Source organism: Haliaeetus albicilla, chromosome W (assembly GCF_947461875.1).
Source record: "Haliaeetus albicilla chromosome W, bHalAlb1.1, whole genome shotgun sequence".
In the NCBI taxonomy this organism is placed as follows: Eukaryota; Metazoa; Chordata; class Aves; order Accipitriformes; family Accipitridae; genus Haliaeetus; species Haliaeetus albicilla.
The window spans coordinates 18,313,160-18,333,498 of record NC_091515.1 but is presented as its reverse complement, the minus strand read 5'-3'; the positions used below and the strand labels follow the sequence as shown (position 1 = coordinate 18,333,498).

At 39.3% G+C, this 20,339-nt stretch overlaps 1 protein-coding gene and 2 non-coding genes across 12 annotated transcripts in view; all 3 read left to right on the top strand.

Annotated features, from left to right (window-relative positions):
• The window catches only part of LOC104320491 (ubiquitin-associated protein 2-like), a 204,438-nt gene that overhangs the window by 43,906 nt on the left and 140,193 nt on the right, over positions 1 to 20,339 (top strand). The window lies entirely within an intron of this gene.
• On the top strand, positions 2,027 to 2,110 carry LOC138683655 (small nucleolar RNA SNORD121A). The gene has a single exon (XR_011323076.1). It is a non-coding gene; the product is annotated as a small nucleolar RNA SNORD121A (small nucleolar RNA).
• On the top strand, positions 5,718 to 5,802 carry LOC138683653 (small nucleolar RNA SNORD121A). Its single transcript, XR_011323074.1, has one exon. It is a non-coding gene; the product is annotated as a small nucleolar RNA SNORD121A (small nucleolar RNA).

Genomic DNA, 20,339 nt, shown 5'->3' with positions numbered 1-20,339 from the left:
AAAAGTTTGCTACTGTTGAAAAGGAAGCACTGGCTTTGCTGTCCAGAAAATGGAAAGCCTGCCCCTCGTAGATGCAGAAATTGTTCAGAACGTAGTGCTTTGACAAATATGTTAACAGAAAAGCTTGTGTTGGCAAGAAGGTGAATTTCCTGGTAAGCATCACAACTACTTGCCTTAACTGATGATATAGAGTTCAGATAGAGAACCAAAAACATGGCAGTTGCTGCCTTCCTTTGCTTGCCTTTGTCTTCACCAAATGCCTGGCTGATGATGTTGTGGAATCAGTTGCCTCTGCATTAGCCTCAGGTCCCAGGAGAGCAGGTCAAAGTTGTGTGATGCAGACTTCGGTAGTTGGATAGCATGAGATCTGAAAACTAGATGGCCTAATGGTCCCAAACGTCCTGATACAGCTGTACTGCTGTACTGCAGACTGCAACAAAATTTTCCTTATAACGTGGATATGACCTGGAGGAGGCATGGTGCCAGTTGGTCTACAGTTTGTATTCCATTCCTTTCCTTCTTAAAGGTGATATGTTCACATGTTCATTGTTCTAATGCAAATAAATATTCTTCCAGTGGCTGTCCCTCAAATTATGTTAGAAAATATTTTAGTTCATCAACTCAAAAATTCTGGTGTTTTGGTTTTTGGTTTTTTTTTTAGGGGGGGCGTGGGTGGGGTGGTGTTGGTTGTTTTGGTTTTGCTTGCCATAAGAAAGGTTTGGGCATTAAGAAATCTATGCTAATGAAAGTGCTGGAAGCAGCTCTTCAGCCTAAGCCTGCAGTATATTTAGGATAAACTTAAGTCAGAATTTTTTGAGTAGATTTCTTTTATTGTCTGAATGCTTTGCTTTTCCTTGGATAAACCTGTGCTAAACATGTGGTTAGGGGTTAGTAAGCCATGCTAAATATAAGAAAATTCATGTTTCTCATCCTGCTCAGGTATGCGTGGTAGAGTAATTTTGGATATGTGCCTACTATCTGAGAAACTTAGCTTTTATTTCTGCTGCTTTTGTGACTTCCATGTCATCACACATTCACTCAATTGCTGCATGTGTGACTTTATTCTTTACTGTCCTCATACCCACCCTATACAGAGGTAGGACTTTGATCCCTTGCTCTTTTTAAAGGGATAGCGTGATATACAGAGAACGTGGATTATCAATATATATAATGGGCTTGCAGGCAGGATCCACTCAAATGTAATGTATCTTTTATGACTTATCTCCGATCACTTGGTTATATTAATCATATAGGTTATTTATGTGATACATGATGTTATAAATTTGATAATGTTTGAAAAGAGAGCAAAGATAATTTATATTCTAACTGTAGTGGAAGGTTTCAGCTAGCAGATTTTTACTTTCGGGCAAAAACCTCTATTCTACCTCTTTTTGTATGGCAGATAAGCAATATTTGAAAAGACTGTTAATCAGAAATAATTCTGTTGCTGGTAGAGCAGCTTTCTTCAGTTTCAACGCAGCCTAATCATCATGTTTATTCCAGCCAAACTTTGCTTTTTTTTACAGCATTGATTTGGTAACACTGCTTCAAAAGCCCGTGACTTCCACCCAAGAGACAGAAGGCAACTCATTTGAGGCTCCCCAGCAGCAGACCTTTGGCCAAGCCCTAGTCTTCACAAATTCTCAGCACAGCACCCAGATGGCATCAGGAACTGGCAGCTCCAGTGCTGTAAACTCTTATTCTCCTCAAAGTCTGGTAAAATTATCTTATGCTTTCTAAATATTTTTCATGAGTAAATATTCCAGGTTAAACAACTTTTCCAGTACTGGTCATTTCATGAGATGTTTCAGTATTTGTAAAATTCAGGTTGCAAATGTTGAAAGAATGGAACTAAGAATTCCATTCCTTCCATTCACACACACACACAAAAAAAAGGATTACTTTTTTTTTCTGCTTTTGCTAAGTAGTTGTTTCTCAGTTTACATGAAGTATTTGTATTAATTTTTGAGTAGAGAGCAGATGCGTTTACTGCATGCTGGTTTAGGATGAAATCACTTGTTTATAGTACCAGAAAACTATGTTGTGTTATTTCCAAGCACATATCTGACTGCTTTTTGTGGAAACCTGATTATTTCTGAGTCGATTGTGAGGGCTTGAAATTGGGCACTTGTATTTATTCTCTGAAAATCAGTTCAACTATTAGTAAATACATGCTATTTTGAGATGCATGGATTCAAGTGAATCAGTATTGTTGCAACAGTGGTGGAAGTTGTATTGGTGATAACCAGAGAGGATCTGGCCATATGCTACAACTGCTGAATTTTTTATTGGTCATTTATTAGTAATCTAGGATTGAAGAGGTTTTGGTTGCTGCCAAATAGCAACTGTAGGCATTGACCCTATGGTTATGTTCAAATTATTTATTAAATACTTAACTCCACTCCTTCCCCTCTTTTTTTGTCTTTTGGTAGTCTGCAGTTCTTTGTTCTGGCTTTGGAGAACTTGGATCCTCTAAATTGGCAAACTCTACTGGATCCCAAATCTTGGACCAATTGAAATCTCCAGATTTGGGTCAGTTTACCTCTCAACAAAACAATAGTCGCTCTACCACCACTACCACAACTACCACATCATCCTGGGATCTAAAACCACCTGTTACTCAGTCCTCAGTCCTTAGTCAGTTTGGTAAGTGCTTTGACGTAGTTTTCTCTCTCTTTCTCTCTCTGTTAGCGTGTAAGATTTCTTAATGCCAATGACAGTTTAAAATGGCCTTAAACAAAAAGCTTTTTCTAAAAAATGTAATCCTAATAATATAATTGGTTACAACATTGTAAGTGTTACACTTACTTGCTGGTAATAGACATTATGAGTATATCACAAACTAAGTTTTGATCGGCTTAAGCCTATCCATAAATGTCATTGCATCTTTAGAAGTTGTTGAGCCTTCATGTAATGACATCTTTGATTTAATGTGCTTGAATATTTAAGTGGAACTTTGATGTGACTTTGTTTCTCAACAAATCCTGGAAAATACTTATTTTCATTGTGCCTATGCTGCTTCTAGCTGAGTATAAGGTTGTACCATATTTTGTCTTTTTTTCCCCAATTTTTTCTCTTCTAACCATTACATGAATTTTGAATGAGTACTATATAATTTCTTCATAATGTGCATCGCATCTCAGTGTTCTTTCCCTAGTGTGAAGTCTACGTGTGCTGAGAATGATGCAGGTTACCCATTTTGTCTATTCATAATTGTATGGATTTTTCATTTAATTGAATAAAATTAGTAGAAACAGTGAAAATGACACAAACTTGTTTTTTGCAGTGTAGTTCCTAGCAGTATTCTCACTGTGAAGAGTGATAGCTCTTATATCTATCTTGTGTGTATGTGTATATGTTTCCAGATAGATAAGCAGTCAATTTGGTAGCCATTATAATCTTTGACACACAGCAATTCTGAAAAAATGTTTACGTACATTTTAAGTTACTTTCTAATGCACTTTACCAACTGAATAAAAAACCTTCACATTGCAAATGCTGTGGATCACTTATGGTTGTTGACCGGTGCTCTGATCCACTGCCTGGCTTTCAGTGTCTGAAAAATATGAAAGGGGAAGACTTGGAAAAAAAACTGTCAGTGTCCAGTGTCTCTTGACTTTCAGCCAGATTGAGATGGTGGATGACTTCCTATTTGTGTTGAAAATCTTCTCCTTTGTAGGGGCAGGAAATCCTAACTCATAATACCTCTAAATTGCAACTTCAGACCCCTTGGAAGTAATCACAATTTATCAGCACAGTTAATTGCAGTGAAACTTGCAGTGTTTGATTAAAATAATCCATAACAGTTTTTGAGGCCTAACGTGTGATAATACTATGTGACTGTATAGGTAGGTTTGGTTTCATATTTTTGAAGAAAGCTAAATAACGCTTGCCCACAGCTGTTTGTTTAAAGTAGAGAATATCAAATGTTGGCCTTATTATTGCAGTGGTAATGTTCAATGTGAAACTTGTGTGATGTCTGAAAGACTCGCACACTTTATAAAATCATAGCTGTCGAGCGTGTCAAGTCACCCAGATTCTTTCATAAAGAGTTAGAAGCATGAAGAGCAGTTTAATGCTTTAATTTTGATATTTCTTTTTCCCAACGCTGACCAGACTTTAAATCCCAGCCTGAACCATCCCCAGTTCTGAGCCAGCTGACCCAGCGACAGCAACAACAAACACAGGCAGTCCCTGTTCCTCCTCCTGGGCTGGAGTCTTTCTCCCAGATAAAACTCCATGAGCCATCGCCAGTAGACACCTCTACAGCTGTTAGCAAAATGTTACAGCTCCCCACTATATCTATGGATAACCAGGCAGTGACTGCCCATCAAACCCAGCAGAAACAGATAAAACCACCAAAACGGAGGATAACTCCAGCATCTAAGGTGGGTAATTAATTGAGTGGTGGCTTGTCCTTAGTAAACATATAAACATACAAAAGCTTGTATCAGAAATAGTGTGGCCAGCAGGACTAGGGAAGTGATCATCCTTTTGTACTCGGCACTGGTAAGGCTGCATCTCGAATACTGTGTTCAGTTTTGGGCCCCTCACTACAAGACAGACATTGACGTGCTGGAGCATGTCTGTCGTGGTTTAACCCCAGCCAGCAACTAAGCACCACACAGCTGCTCGCTCACTTCCTCGTCACCCAGTGGGATGGGGGAGAGAATGGGGGGAAAAAAAGTAAAACTCGTGGGTTGAGATAAAGACAGTTTAATAGGACAGAAAGGAAGAAAATAATAATAACAACAATAATAAAATGACAATAATAATAATAAAAGAATTGGAATATACAAAACAAGTGATGCACAATACAATTGCTCACCACCCACCGACTGATGCCCAGTTAGTTCCCAAGCAGCGATCTGCCCCCCAGGCCAGCTCCCCCCAGTTTATATACTGGACATGATGTCACATGGTATGGAATACCCCGTTGGCCAGTTTGGGTCAGCTGCCCTGGCTGTGTCCCCTCCCAACTTCTAGTGCCCCTCCAGCCTTCTTGCTGGCTGGGCATGAGAAGCTGAAAAATCCTTGACTTACTTAGTCTAAACACTACTTAGCAGCAACTGAAAACATCAGTGTGTTATCAACATTCTTCTCATACTGAATCCAAGACATAACACTATACCAGCTACTAGAAAGAAAATTAACTCTATCCCAGCTGAAACCAGGACAGTGTCCAAAGAAGAGCAATGAAGCTGGTGAAGGGTCTAGAGCACAAGTCTTATGAGGAGCGGCTGAGGGAACTGGGGTTGTTTAGTCTGGAGAAAAGGAGGCTGAGGGGAGGCCTTATCGCTCTCTACAGCTACCTGAAAGGAGGTTGTAGCGAGGTGGGTGTCAGTGTCTTTTCCCAAGTTACAGGTGATAGGACGAGAGGAAACGGCCTCAAGTTGCGCCAGGGGAGGTTTAGATTGGATATTAGGAAAAATTTCTTCACTGAAAGGGTTATCAAGTATTGGAACAGGCTGCCCAGGGAAGTGGTTGAGTCACCATCCCTGGAGGTATTTAAAAGACGTGTAGACATGGTGCTTAGGGGCATGGTTTAGTGGTGGACTTGGTAGTCTTAGGTTTACAGTTGGATTCGATGATCTTAAAGGTCTTTTCCAACCTAAATGATTCTATTCTATGTATAAGTTGCTAGGGAGAAGGAGAGCAAAGACCATGGTCTATTTCTTGTTTATAAAGCAGGAAATTCTAAGCTGGATAGTTTTTAGGTCCAAAATACAGTAATGTTGTCTTTTCCAAGCACATATCTGATTGCTCTGTGTGGAAAATGACTGTTGCTGCGTGATTTTGGATTGATTTAGTAACCACAAGATGAATGTTGGCTGAAGGGGGATGGACACGGATGACACTTTGATATTGTAGAATAGTATGGCTTACTCTTTCAGCTCCAGATCAGGGCACAGAATCAATGAATTAATTTCAGGTTACAAGAATGTAGTTAATTTATGTGATGTAAAGTGGGGGGTAGTTGCAGATCTAGTTAACAGCAAAGGCTGAGGCGGTAACTGAAGAAGCCTGTAGTTAAGGGAGGAGAGGGTGTCAGTTACTGATATCTTTAATACAGATAGCGCATGCAAAGGAATTATGGCACTTTTCCCCTCCTTTAAGATTCCTGCCTCTGCAGTCGAGATGCCTGGATCAGCAGATGTGACAGGGTTAAATGTTCAGTTTGGAGCTCTGGAGTTTGGATCAGAGCCTGCACTCCCAGAGTTTGGATCAACTTCAAGCAGTGAGAATACCAGCCAGGCGACCAACAATAGCTTGTACTCAAAGTCTGGAAAGTACGTGTGAGTTCCCCTTGTGCATTCTTACATGTCTTCTTTAAGGGGTCAAGTTTGTGCCAAAAACATCAAGGCACAGTTACCATGTAATGAATGGGAGGGGGAAATATGATGACTTGTAAAGCTAAGTGTTTTCTGTGGATGGCATCTTAAAGGAGAAATTTATTTTCTAATGACAATCAAAATCTCCCTGGATGGGTCGATGTGAAGCTAGAGATGACATGAATGTAAATAACCTTATAATAAGCTACCCTTTATAGAATTGCTTTCTCATGTTTAATTGTTTGAGGGTTTGTTCCTCACAACCCAAATTTTTCTGCTTCTGATCCAGGAGAGATGACCCTTGTACCATATATGTGTGTCAGTAGATTGGCACCAGATTACAGATCTGATGCTCCTATGGGATGAGAAAAGCAGCCAGGCTTTTCAGTATGCTGAAGCTCTTACTGAAATGCTAAAATAGCCAATGATAAATGTCAACATACCAGTAACCCATTTTTTTCTTCCTTATTCATTCAAAAATTGGCTTCAGTAAAAAGCTTCCTGAAGTTAATTCAGAAATATTAGTAAAAATGAACTTTCACATTCATTTCTAGTTCTATAAATGATTTAAGCTGTTTAGAAAGTAAAACACTCCTGCATGTTTTAAAGTATTTTTTCCTCTTTGCATAGTTCATTCTGTTAGACTGCTACTATAATGTTAGAATTCTATTGTAAAAAGAGACTGGGTGTTTCTCATCATATACCAGACTTTATGGATCTAGTTGTTTAAAAAAGAGAGATTATGATCATTAATTTATCCTTTGAGAAGGTGGAAATAACATGACTGAAAAGTGCTTGTGTGTAAACTCTTGTTTTGGTTGGGCTGGCAGGAGGAAGGTGAATGGTGCTTAGTGCAGCTGATGGTTTTGAAGCAGCGATTACTGGGGACCAAAGCAAAATTATATATATATATTTTTATTATTAGATTTTCTAGTATAAATAATGTAGATTTGACTACATGTTTAAGGTAGTTCTAGATAACTGTATAGGAGCTGATATTTTCATGAAGGTGTTTGAGATGTTGTTTACCAAGATGATAAATAATGTTTTACTTTTTCCAGTGATCCTTTGAATACCTCTTTGCCAGTATCCAGTACAGTACAGGAGTCCACCTACACAACCTCTGCCATCACCTCTTCCAGTCTGACCTGCTCATCCCAGAGCACTAGCCCAGTAACAACTTCGTCCTATGACCAGACTTCTGTGCATAGTAGGATAACGTACCAAAGCTCCATGGCTCCATCTGAATCAACCCCTGTTGCAGTTACGGTGAGTGAATTTCAGAAAGAAGACCTTGAAAAAGGTGAAATATTCTTATCCATGTTAGACTTGTATTACCCTGCTATGTTAATATTTTAACCAAGCCAAGTGGTATTTTTGATTCCCAAGTTCACTCTGTTATTTGTTTTTTCTTTTCCTATTGTGTAGCCATTTTTTGTATTTGGGATATGAGAGCCTCTGATTTTATGGGTTTTGACATCTTAAATTTCTGTTTGACCTTTTTTCTTAGCAACACTTAACATTCTAGTTGAGTTTCCTTCCCTGAAGCTTAGCTTTTAAAAAAGGAACTATCTCCGTGTGTAAATATTAGTCGTGGTATTTTGCAATAACTTGACAGTTTCTATCCAAAGGTATATTATTTATTAAATTTATATGGCACCTAGCAAATGGATCCCAAACTGTTTGTGACCCCTCCAGCATTACTCTTTTGTTGGATTTAAACAGCAGTGGGAATTAGTTTCATGTTTTATTTTAAAAAGCATAGGGAGACGTCTAATCTAGGACAGAGAGGATCTCTCTTGGGAGATATTCAAAAGCACCTACTGTCTGTGTATGAAATGTAGGTTTGTTTTAAGAGAACTTAATTTATTAGATGTTTAAGGAACTTGTGAGAGTTTGTAAGTTTATTTACTTCTGGCCTTTCTTATGTAATGGCTCAGTCACACTTATCTTCTGCACTAGCTCATATGTACTGGTGAGGATCAAGCGTAGACTATCTACTTCTTTACTCCCGTGTTATCCAAAAAACAACTGGTGCTTCTCAAGTCTTATCTTTCAATGGAAAAAAATTGCCATCTCTGTGTAACTTGGATAGTTAAAATTGTGAGTTGCATTAGATCAAAAGCACAACCATTTCCTATATGTTAATGCAATTCATTCTTTCCTATTGGTGTGAACCTGAAGTTTATGTTATATACAGTACACGGGAAGGTCTCCTGCTGATGGGTGTAGTATGGGCAGTATATGGGGTTCTGTATGTTCAGGGGACATTGCACTCGAGACAACTTTATTATGTGGTTTTGTTAAAGGCAGTAAAAAGTTAATTTCCTGCCTTTTTTGTCTTTCAGTTTCGAATGAATATAGAATTTTGCATGAAGCATGCTCAATGTGTGATTCAGTCTGAAAATTTAATATACCTCTAAGATGATTTATTCATTTCTCCTTTGTTTACAGAACGGGCACAGCGGTGTTAGAACACAGGCAACTCTTGACAGTAAGTTTACAAAGCTTGGTTGTGCACAGGACTTTCTGATCTTTCCTTACTACTTGCTGCGTGCGCACAACTGTTCCAGTGACATCTGGTTTAAGGTTTTATATTGTTTTCACTGGCTAATTTTTAGCTGACCCATTTGAGTTTATTTTGTACTTGCATAGGATATACTGCTTGCTTCTTGACTAAAACTGAAATATGAAAGCAGCCCTATTAAATCTACAAACCTAAGCAGTCTTAGAATTAGAGAAGCTGCTTTGCTGCTGCTTATTCTTTTTAATTTATCTGCTAAAAATTAATATAAAATTAAAGTAAATTAATATAAAATTAAAAGTTATTATCAAATTTCTTAGCAATTCTTCCAATTCTCAGTTGGGAAGCTGCGAATAGCATTTAGCTGTAATGAAACAAAGTCACATTGTTTGAATGCACCTCTCACTGGGTATAGTGCTACTTATGCCCTGTTACAAGCCTATGGGGAATAAGGGTGACTAACATGCTCCCTCTGCCGGGTAGCTTGCTGCCTTGCAGCGGAGTAACAATAACAGTACTGGCTCTGATACAGGCGTTAACTGTTATCTTCATCTTAGACTATTTCTAACATGGTATTTTACTTGTAGCACCCCTACAGCTCTCTTCCTGGAGTTAAAATAATTATAGTATTCACTCTTCTGACTTTTATGTGCTGCTCTGTGGAAGTTTTCAAGGGCAGCAGTGTGAATTAACATCTTTTGGAATTCCAACACTTCAATTTTAGGTCTGTCCTCCTCTTAAACATCTCTTCAGGTAGGTCGTTAGTGGAGAAGCCTTTTTTTTTTATATACTTCTGAGTAGAAAGAAGTTGAGTATTGAGACCTGTAAACAGTGTTTTGTTAGTGCCAAGTTCAATTTAAATGAGCAGGAGGAGTGTATATGCCCAAAGAGTTACCACTTAAAAGATTGCTATATATAAAAAAAACTTTTCAAGTGGAAAACTTTATTACTCTTGTGTACAGAATTAATAAACAATTTATGAAATTCACTACAGGACTTGTCTTTTTGCTGTGGAAAACAAAGATCTGAGAATTCCTAATATTTTTGTAATTATTCTGTAATGGCTTTATTAGTCCCTTTTTCAATGCCAGTTCTCTTTTGAGAACACTTTTGTTTTTTTCTGTATCTCAAGCACATAAACTGGAATCAGTTGTCTTCCATGTATCTATTTCATGCATCCAAACTATTTTGAAATTCTCTCTTCTTCTTAACATTTGAAAGTACTGACCTTTTCCCTTCTGTATGTGCCGATAATATTCTTAGTTGTTCATCTCTCATCTTTGCTGCTGTCCTTTAATATCCAGATCTCATGCTTCCTAAACCCTTAGTTCAAAGCATGGCTGGTGTGTTATAATTCTGACCATCCTATTTGTCTCCTGGTTTTCTTTGTCTTGCACATCATGTTCAAGGCATCTTATAAGGGGTCTTAATGAAGATGGTGATTCTGTCCCTTGTATTGAGGACATCTACTTTTACTTCAAGAAGGGAACCCTGTTCTAAATGTATTGAGAGTTGTCAATGTTATTTACTTATTTTTATATGTATCTTGCCAGGAAGTATCAGGTGATATAGTTGCCACCTTCATAACTATGTTTCTGTCTGTCACTTGAATTTCCTGCTCTGTTGTCAGTTACCCTCATACTTATTGCCAAGGCCAAAACCTCTTGATTTCTGTTTGCATAGCACCCAATCCAGCAACCTGACTTGGGTCATTTAGCGAGGAAACCAAACCAATAACATGAACAAACTGTGATGCGTAACTTCCAAGAGTATATTTGACTTTTGTTTGGTGAACATTCTAAGACTGTCTTCACGTGCATTGCAAGTTAGTGATGATCCACCGGGTAGTGGTCTCTGGTGTGGTATAGAAGCATGGCCCAGCAGAAGGCAGGGCTCAACACTTTCTGAGTTTTATTGGTGGGTGAGTGCCTCTAATTCTGTGTATTATCTTCAGAGGACAAGAGATAAGTGTAGAAACAGCTGGGTATTATGTTGGGCAGTAGAGTTGTTCAGTGTCTTATTACAGTATAGTGATCCTTTGGAAAGGCACATCCATGGTAAACAAGTTCTACTCTGTATAGCCTAAAAAGTAATTTTAATGCTAAACGCTTATTGTTATCTAGGTCAAATAAAATAAGACAATATTTGACGACTCTTTAGCCATTAAAAGTGCTTAATGCTGTGCTCAATTGTGGCCTTTTATTGTAGCTTCTTTTATTCTACTGCATTGCACATTTGACTCAGTTCTCCAAACTGGTAAGTTGTATGTGCCCTTGTACTCCAGCGATCCAAGTCTCAAATATCAAAGGTGCCATGTAGGTTGGAATGGAGCAGCAGAGCTGTAGGTAAAAGCAGATTTGTATAGTGCCTTGAAAAGCACAAATGACTTTTGTTTGTGGAACCAAATGCAAGGAATTTTAAAATGAGGATTGACTTGCGAGCAAAAGTTAGTAATCCAGATAGTGGGAGGTGAAGTGCAGAAGACTGTAGTTTACTACATGTGTAGCAGTGAAAATTATAAATCTATTATAGGTGAAGAACTTAAAGGAAAAAAATTATAGTTCTGTTGCTGTTTGAATTTTCATTAATAGCCAGATTGCTTGATACTGTTACTGGTCCTTAATGGTCAGGTTTTTGTAAACCAAGGGGAGAATACTGTTGTGTTCCTGGATCCAGGCTGGGATGTCAGGTATGCTGGAATTTGTCTTTGAATGACTCTTTTTAACTCGTTGCAGCTACTTCATCAGTTCCAGCGCCCAAGGCAGAGCCTTCTCCCTCACTACCTTCTGCTGGTTCTCTGCCTAGCGTGGTATCCACCACTGCTTCACTTCTGCCTTCAGCATCGCAGCACACAGCAACGTTGCCCAGCTTGCCTCAGTCCAGTGATTTGGCCAGCAGCTCACTTTCCCAGTTAAGCAGGTACAGTAGGAGTTGTGATAAACTGAAAGGGGTTCAATTTTGGGGAAAGGGCAAACATGAGGGTGATTGTGTATGGGGCTGTCAGACATCAGGGTCCCCTTTTCTGACATTAACTGGAATTAGGGGAGAGATTCAGAAGAAACCAGAATGTTTCTGGTTGCAAAGTATGAGCTCTGGGCTGCCTCTTAATGATGGAGCAGTTGCTGTCCTCAAGTTTTCATGGTATATAAGCAACTTTGTGTTTCAAGTGGCTCTTGCTTCAATCATGCCAGCTAAATTGATTCCCCCACTTTGTTTTCCCTACTTTGTCCACAGTGCCTGCTGTTTGTTTAGTGTCATATGTTTGAAATCATTCCTTAACAGTTTACTTCCTGGCTAATTTTGAAATATTGTAGTTTCATTTATATTTGTATTTCTTAAAATTAAAAAACGGAAATAATTCCACAGGGACAGTGCGCGTTTTTTCTTTTTCTAAGACATTTCCTTAAGACACTTTGAAATATCAGATTGGTGTTCCTGGAAGTGCATTTAGCACAGCTTAGCTCATTTGCACTATCTGTCTGATTTTTCAGTGCCTGTTACTTGAGCTTCATCCTCAGGCAGGTGACATCTGAGGCTATTACTGGTTGAGTTATATTTTAATACTCACCTTTGTACTGTATTTGTTAATATAAGAAACTAATTTGATGGGCTATCACAGGGTTTTTTTCTGTTTCACAACTAGGACACGGTTGATTCTCTTTTAATACACTAGTGTTTTCTGTTGAATAAAATGGTAAATGTGTCAAATAACAAGAATTACTCCATTCACATTAGAAACATCTCCCCACATTTGTTTGTTGAAAAGCTGTGTACACTGGTAAAATTTTTAGTTGGAGGATTGATGCTGTTGGACAGATACCAAGCACCATGAAAAGATGATTCCTGAATTCTAAGCATGTCTGACTTGATTGTGCTGGTGGCTCTTGTCTGCGTCTCTACCGTAGGTCAGATGGTCAATTAAGGCTTATTAGAAGAGCCAGGGAGAGTAGGCGAGGGAGTGGTTTAAAACCGTATGTTGGACTGAACCATTTCTTTCCTTGCTGCCTGAAGTGGTGTCATTGTAATTCCTGCAGACAGGGAACAGCTTTAAAGAGTCGAAGTAAAATTAATCTATGAAACTGCCAAGATTTATTCTCGTCCCACACCTCGAAGAGCTGCCAGAAGTGTTTGCCCTTAAATTAGGGCATATAATTTAGCCTGCAGCTTTGTTATGAAAACTGCTGTATTTTCTTGTGGCTATTTCCATAGAGAACACGAAAATATTTGTTATGGTTAGGATCTCCCTTGCTTCTGATTTCACATGAGGAGGGGCTTTTTGAGCACCAAGCCATACATATTTTTTTATGCTTTGTTTTGTTTGCCTTTGTTCAGTGTTCATTTTGTTTATTCCATGCTATACTGTAAGTTATGTTCTTGACCTCGAATGTAAGGTATAACTTTAGTCAGTGTAAATGTTTAAGAACCAGTTTCAGTCACCTTTCAGGGAGACATTTAAAGATCTTTGGATTACAGATGAATGTCAGTGCTGCTGTTACTGCCAAAAGTTCACAGGCCTGGTCAGCTAGGGAAAAAAGGTGGTGCTAAACCAGAGTTGCTTCCTAAAATGGAGTTATCTGCAGATGTTTCATCAAGGGATTCTTTATTTTCATATTTTACAGTGCATGTATAAAACTGAACTGATAGTTCTGATTCATCTTTTCAAAGAGGAAATGATTTTTGGTGGGGCGTAGCGGTATGAACCGACCTTGATTAAATTGCCAGATTCTGTAGTAGTATGTCTAATTTTGGGGCTTTCACAGATGCTCTTCATTTGCTGGTTTTTTCGAGCCCTGTCTTTTGAGAGTGTGTTGGGGCTTTTGGCAGAGTTGCGGGGCAAATACCCTGCAGTTCTAATTGGTTGAACTAATGTTATGCAGGTTATGTGAGAAATACCATAGTGAGTCAAACCAAAGCACTGCCTCACCTAATTAATATCTGTGCCCTGTGGCAGGCAGCAGCAGTTGCTCAGGGAAGGAATGAGAAGCAAACCATGTGTTGTGTGAACCTTCTTCTGGTTTTGGACTTTATGTGTCTTGGAGTCATTGCTACGTAATTCCTGAAGCAACTATTGTTTTTCTAAAAATAGAGTAAATTGATAAATACAAATGAATGGTGTTTTAGATGTTTCTTGTTAGTAATAGTTGTCTCTGTACTTCAATTTTTTTTCATTAAACAGTAGTAGGATATTAGGTAAAGGAAAAAATGTCTGTAGGGGTGTGTGTGTGTATATATACACACACACACACCCCCCAGACAATTTTTTCTTCAATATCCTACTGTGTATGTGTATACTCATACCTACAATTTTTATTCTCTAATATCCTACTACTTACTCTGTGTTTGTGTGTGTGTATATATATATATATGTTAAAAAATGTTCTAGGAAAAATTAATTTTATTAATTCTTTGCAATTTTTTTCTAGCTCCCTTTCCAATCATCAGAGTAGCCTCTCCCCTGCCTCAGTGTTGTCTTCAAGCACATCACATGCAGTAAGTCCTATTTGCATTTCAACAGATGTTTGGCATATAGTCAGTTTATCTGATGATTAAGACCCTCTCTTAAAGTTCATTGTGTCCCAGTACACTAAGAACTGAAACAAGAGCCTTATCTCAGGGAAAAAGGACTGCCAGCCCCTCTAGTGGTAAAAAAAGTCTTTACCACTTGTGATTTGTACAAGATCAGGAACAGCTATTACAGAGACTTGCCAGTCACACAACCGTAGAGGAAATTTTCATGCCAGCAAGGGGGGATAGAATAAAGAAAGAACTTCTTGTAACAAATGTATTAAAAAAAAAAAAACAAACTTTAGAAGTGGCTGTCTGAAGCTTCTCCAAAATGTGGACTGTTAGCAGTCTCCACTGGAGAGGTTAGCTGGCAAAATGCAGGTGATGGAATGATACATGTCATGACAAATGCCTCATGACAGATGATTTTAGAGTTTACCATGTGGCATTGTTGTCACCTGTGTATTTAATGCATTTGAGAGAACAAGGCAAATGGTAGTGAACACAGTGCTCTAGATGAGGGTTGCACAAACAAAAGTCAGAGAGACACTGCCTTGTTCTGTGATGGGGTACTTCTGTACAATCCCAGTTGCAGTGTGCAGATAGGTTACTGCTTTTCTTTATGCCTGTATTTTGGTTTGAAATGCTCCATTCCTACTGAATATGTAACTTAAAAATTCACACTTATCCAAATGTCCTTCTTTTCTGTTGTCAGAGTTGTTTTGGCTTCTGTGTGTTGATGACACTGTTTTGCAAGTGTGATCGGCTTACAGCTAAGGCACTGTATTGTGCTGGATTCAAACCAGGAACTCCTTTATCCTCACGTGTTCCTGTAATACATCTGGTCTGCGTTTCAGTTTACCACATTGACTCTGTTGTGGGGCACTGCAGTTTTAATCTTTTAAATTCCACAAGTGCATTGAGGAAATCACGATAGCAGTGTTCTGTATTTTGAAAACAAATACTGTCTTTTGGAAGAATATAGGAGTTTATTTCAACATAACAAGTACTAGCTTAAAGGAGTATACAAGCAAAGGGCAAGAAATAATGCAATGGAGTGACATTTGAGTTACTGTGGTTTAATTTTGTGATGATATAGCGGTTTGAATTTAACTCTCATAATAATTTTCTTTGAATACTTAAAAATCACAAGCATGCAATTTAGTTGCTTGCTTGGTACATAGATAATGCATATCTTTTTCTTTTGCATGTGCTGCTGTTACTTAAAAGATTGTCGGTTTTGGTTTGGTTCCCCCCCCCCAGCATCTTCCACTGTGGTTTATTTGCTCTGTGATCCTCATTTTTTTTGTCTCCTTTCTAGCACACTAGTGTTGAGAACACAACTTCACTCCAGCCCTCAACAACCTTTTCAACTGTTTCAAGCTCAGCTACTAGCACCACCTCTTCAGTTGTCAGCATGGCAAGCAGTATGAACACTACAAACAGCCTTGGCCTGAGCGTTACCAGTGTGTCTATACCAGCTGCTACCACACGGGCGGCTCCCTTAGTGTCTTCAGGTTTGCAATATTAACAGATCACATGGATAGACAGAGGACTTCAGTCAGCAGGGATGTCAGTTGAGCATCTCACCAGCCATAACTGCGCTAAGAAATCCACACTCTTGACTAGCCTTTTCAGCATGCTTTATTTGCTGGCTTATAAAATAAAGTTGTCTGGTTTTGTGTATTTGAAATATTTGTTAGGGTGTTATGTGGCATTTATATAGCACATTCCATCCCCAAAGAGCTTTATAAATAGACGCCAGAGCAGTTCTGACTTTGGAAGTTTTGGGCTAGGAGATTCGCCCAGTTTGTATTCCAGGTTGTGATCAGCTCTTGGCTGTGAGTTCACATTAGCTTTAATTTCAGTCTTGTCTGTGACTTGAATCCATTTGGCAGTATCAAAATATACTGCAGTGTCCTCATTATCATATGCCACATCCCCACTGCCACATCTACAGAAAGGAAAAAAGTATCTGACGTCTGGGTCATTCCACAGCAAATAGCACTTCAGAAAAAGGGTCCACAGAGAAGGTGGGGAGGCTTCTTGCACTGAAGTGGAAGCAATGCTAAATTCTCTCTTGCTTCTCTAATCAACCTGAACTGCTAAAAGGAAATCCTATGGAGGGAAGTGAATGATTTAAATATTAAGATCAAACTTACTTACAGAAGGATTTCTCATTTCTCGTTCCAGTACCTTGTAAATGAAGTGTCTGATGACTGGCCAAAGTGCATTTTTTTATTCTTCTGCTTCCTAGCACTGATTCATGGAGGCAACTGAAACTGTTTCAATCTTCTTCTCTTTGCTATTCCCAGCTGCAATAAGTCACCCACAAAAAGTATGCTGGCAACATTTCATGTTTTCCAGTCTATTGCTGGTGATAAAGGGGAATGTGTTGACAGAGCAGAAAATGAAAGGAGAGAATTTGCTCTCTTAGATTGAGAACAATGCCTGAATTTTGCCTTCAGGAGAGGACTGAGGAAAGGAGAAGTTCCTGTAATTCTTGTAATCCTCTTGGACAAAGTAAATTACAAAATCAGGCTGTTCTCTGATGGGACTGTTTTCAGTCTTAAGCAGCCTGTGCTTTCCCTTCCTTGAGGTGTGGTTAAACTCTTCAGGCTATTTTGAGCATTTTCATCAACCAGTACAAAATTCTTCTGCGTAGATCTGCTCTTTACAAGCTATGACAGTGCAGCTGCCAGGGCTTGTGAGCTATCTTGTCTCAATGCTGAAGCCTTTTCTTTTCTAAAGGCTTGTTAAAGTGTCTGTATTTTGATTCTACAGGCAAAGCTCCCCCAAACCTGCCCCAAGGTGTACCGCCCTTGTTGCATAACCAGTATATTGTGGGACCTGGAGGACTTCTGCCTGCCTACCCAGTAAGCAATTTAATTGTTCCTGTCCTTGATTGCCTAGCCCTTGGTGCAAGTGGGCCCTCCAGACCTGCTGCTGTCTATGCCAAGGCATTTCTGTTGGCACATGTTGCACCTGGAATTCTTGTTCCAAATGCTGAAGAATATGTGAAATGTATTCAGTGAGGGTTTACTGTTGATAGTAAACTGCAGAACTGTTGGTACAGACCTGATGTGGCTGCTGTTGAAGCTAAACATGCGTGTTGCTATGGTTTTCAGTGGTATCAGGTTTTAGGCCCTTTGAGTAAAATTAGACTCATTCAGGTTTGTGTTACTGGAATAGATTTACTATAGTAATGGTTGAAATGTGCCATGTGTCCTGTCTGTCATACTTTGAAAGATTGCACATAGCTTTTTGATGTCTGACCAGGATCAACATATTTTTGGTTATCTGTTTTTTGAATCAGAAACTTTATTCTAATCATTTTTCTGTATCACACTGAATGTGAGGGGATACCATAGCTTGCTTTGTGGTCTAGTCATTGAATCTTAAATCCTGCTATTCTCAGAAGTAATGATTAAAGCAAAGGCGACTGTTGTTCTTACTCTCAAATCTGAATGCCCTGTAGCTTTTTCACAAGTTGATGAATGATGCATCTGTGAAAACAGTATTGAAGATGGGACAGTAATACTCTCCTCAGAGGACTGCTGTCACCATGAAACAACATCGGAGTGACAAGCCATTTTAAGCTTGGCTCTACTAGTCTTAAAATGCTACAGTGTGCCATGATAGCACAATGCGACGTGTAGCTGTACACCTTTAAAATAGACTGGACCTAGGTCAAACTCTGTTTAAAGCCCCAAATTGGTCAGCATCAGAGAAAAGTGTTATCATGATGTTTTATTTTTATCTGTCTTTAAGCAGATTTATGGTTATGATGATCTCCAGATGCTTCAATCCAGGCTGCCAATGGTAAGTAAATGGCTTGGTTTATTTAATTTTAAACAAGTTATCCTCAGTGTCGATCATTTGTGCAACACAAATTAGTTCATTTGATGGTGATTGAGAGCTTATCCTTATGTTCTATATTGTTTTTTAAATACCCACAGTTTCTCCAGGTGGTGTAAATTGATATAGAGCAACTATTGCATCATGCATTCATCCATCTGCAAATTCTGTAAATAGAAGCAAGTGTGCTCTGTGCTTCTGAGTGGAGAAATTTTTAATTGTTGTAGCAACAGTATGACATCTTGTCAAATCTAGTTGAAATCTGAGTGTGAATGTTTTCTTTTACCAAGAGGTAGGGTTGAACAGCAAGTATGCAAATTGGCAGCCAGTAGGTGCATCTGACAGGTTTTGGAGGTGCTCATAGGTGGAGAACTTTGCGTATGCATCATGGCAACAAATGCAGGTGAGCTGCAGGAGGGAGAGTGTATGAAGTTTTCTTCCTTACCTGGATCCAGAACATAAATGGTGTGGGAGAGAAGCTGAGAGTTAGATTCACAAAGAGCCTCAGCCTAGATTGCGGAAAGGTGAAGAATTTTGTTTTCAGAAAACTAGGATAAGGAACTTGGGGAGAAAGTTTGGTAGTATGTAACTGAGAAAAGTCACAGGATTAAGTGATGCAGTGTATCTGTAGAGGCAGAAATGGAGCAATGAGCAGTGATCTGGAAAAGAAGCATCACTGGATGAATGCCATAGTTAAAGGTCCAAGTCAGTACCAGGTCTTCCATGTGGAGTCTGGGGACAGCAAGAGTCAGATAGTCAAAAGTGAGTACAGGGATGTCCCAGACAAAACCCTGTCCAGCTGCACATCCTGAATTAAAAAAATAAAGTTGAGTGCATTAATGAAGGCATGATCCTTGGAAGAATTGTCAACTGAAATGAATGGGATTATTTTCAGAGCAGCAAAATGACAAAATATTTGCAGTTCTGGGGCCAGGAGAGACATGGTTACTTTGGTAAGAGACAAAATGTTTTCTAGGAGCGCTGTTCAACTTTTATCAGCCTGTGCTTCCCATCTGTTCGCCCAATTTTTTGTTGCTCTCTGGGCAGGAGTGCTTTTTCCACGTAGCCGTACCACAGGGCCATGCAGGGGCTGGAGCAGAGCATGCCTCTTGGTGGGGAGGTTTGTATCTGAGGGGCCAGGAGCTGAGAATTATTGATGTTATTTACATGTAGTGACAGCAAATGGAGACAAAAAATGAATGGGTAATACTTAATCTAAAATAAATACAGTAAAGCTCATGGAGAAAAAAATTTATTAACCCGTCCATTCGGTCCAAGAGTAAGGCCGAACAAGAGAAAATGTAAGGATTCATATCTTGTCTGTGTTGCCCTGGAATAGTTCATGCTGTAAGATGTTTTCAAGCAGCGCAATGAGAGAGTTGTCATGAAAAATGCCTGAAGCGGCAAGAGTAGCCAAACTCAGCCTAATCAAAGTGATCTCTGCCATGCCTCTCCTTCATCAGCTGGTCTAAACCGGGATGGAAGGTGGAAAATGTTGAGGAGACGAGGACTGAAGAGATGATTCTGATGACGATGGCTAAACCCTGGCAGAGGTTTTCCAAAGAAGTTGAAGAAAGTTTATCCTTGGGGAGGTGCCAAGCAGAAGAGTGGGCACGGGATCTGCAGGGCCCTGTTTGGAGCAGGGCTTGGAGTAGGTGCTGAGTGGAGGTTGCTTCCCCCCACCCCAAAGGCTCATTCCTGTGCTTCTGAGACGAGGCAGTGGCAAGCTTTTTGCAACAGGTCTTTATTTTCTGTTGAATAAATAGGTGAATTAATAGATAAAAACCCTTGTCAAATTAAATGGAATAATCTATATAAATAGACGAGTAGTCAGTGGAGGCTCAAGGTCTGTGGCCGTTCTTGCAGTGTGTCGTGGTTTAATCCCAGCCAGCAACTAAGCACCACGCAGCCGCTCACTCACTCCCCCCGCACCCAGTGGGATGGGGGAGAAAATTGGGAAAAGAAGTAAAACTCATGGGTTGAGATAAGAACGGTTTAATAGAACAGAAAAGAAGAAACTAATAACGACAACACTAATAAAATGACAGCAGTAATAATAAAAGAATTGGAATATACAAATGATGCACAGTGCAATTGCTCACCACCCGCCGATCGACACC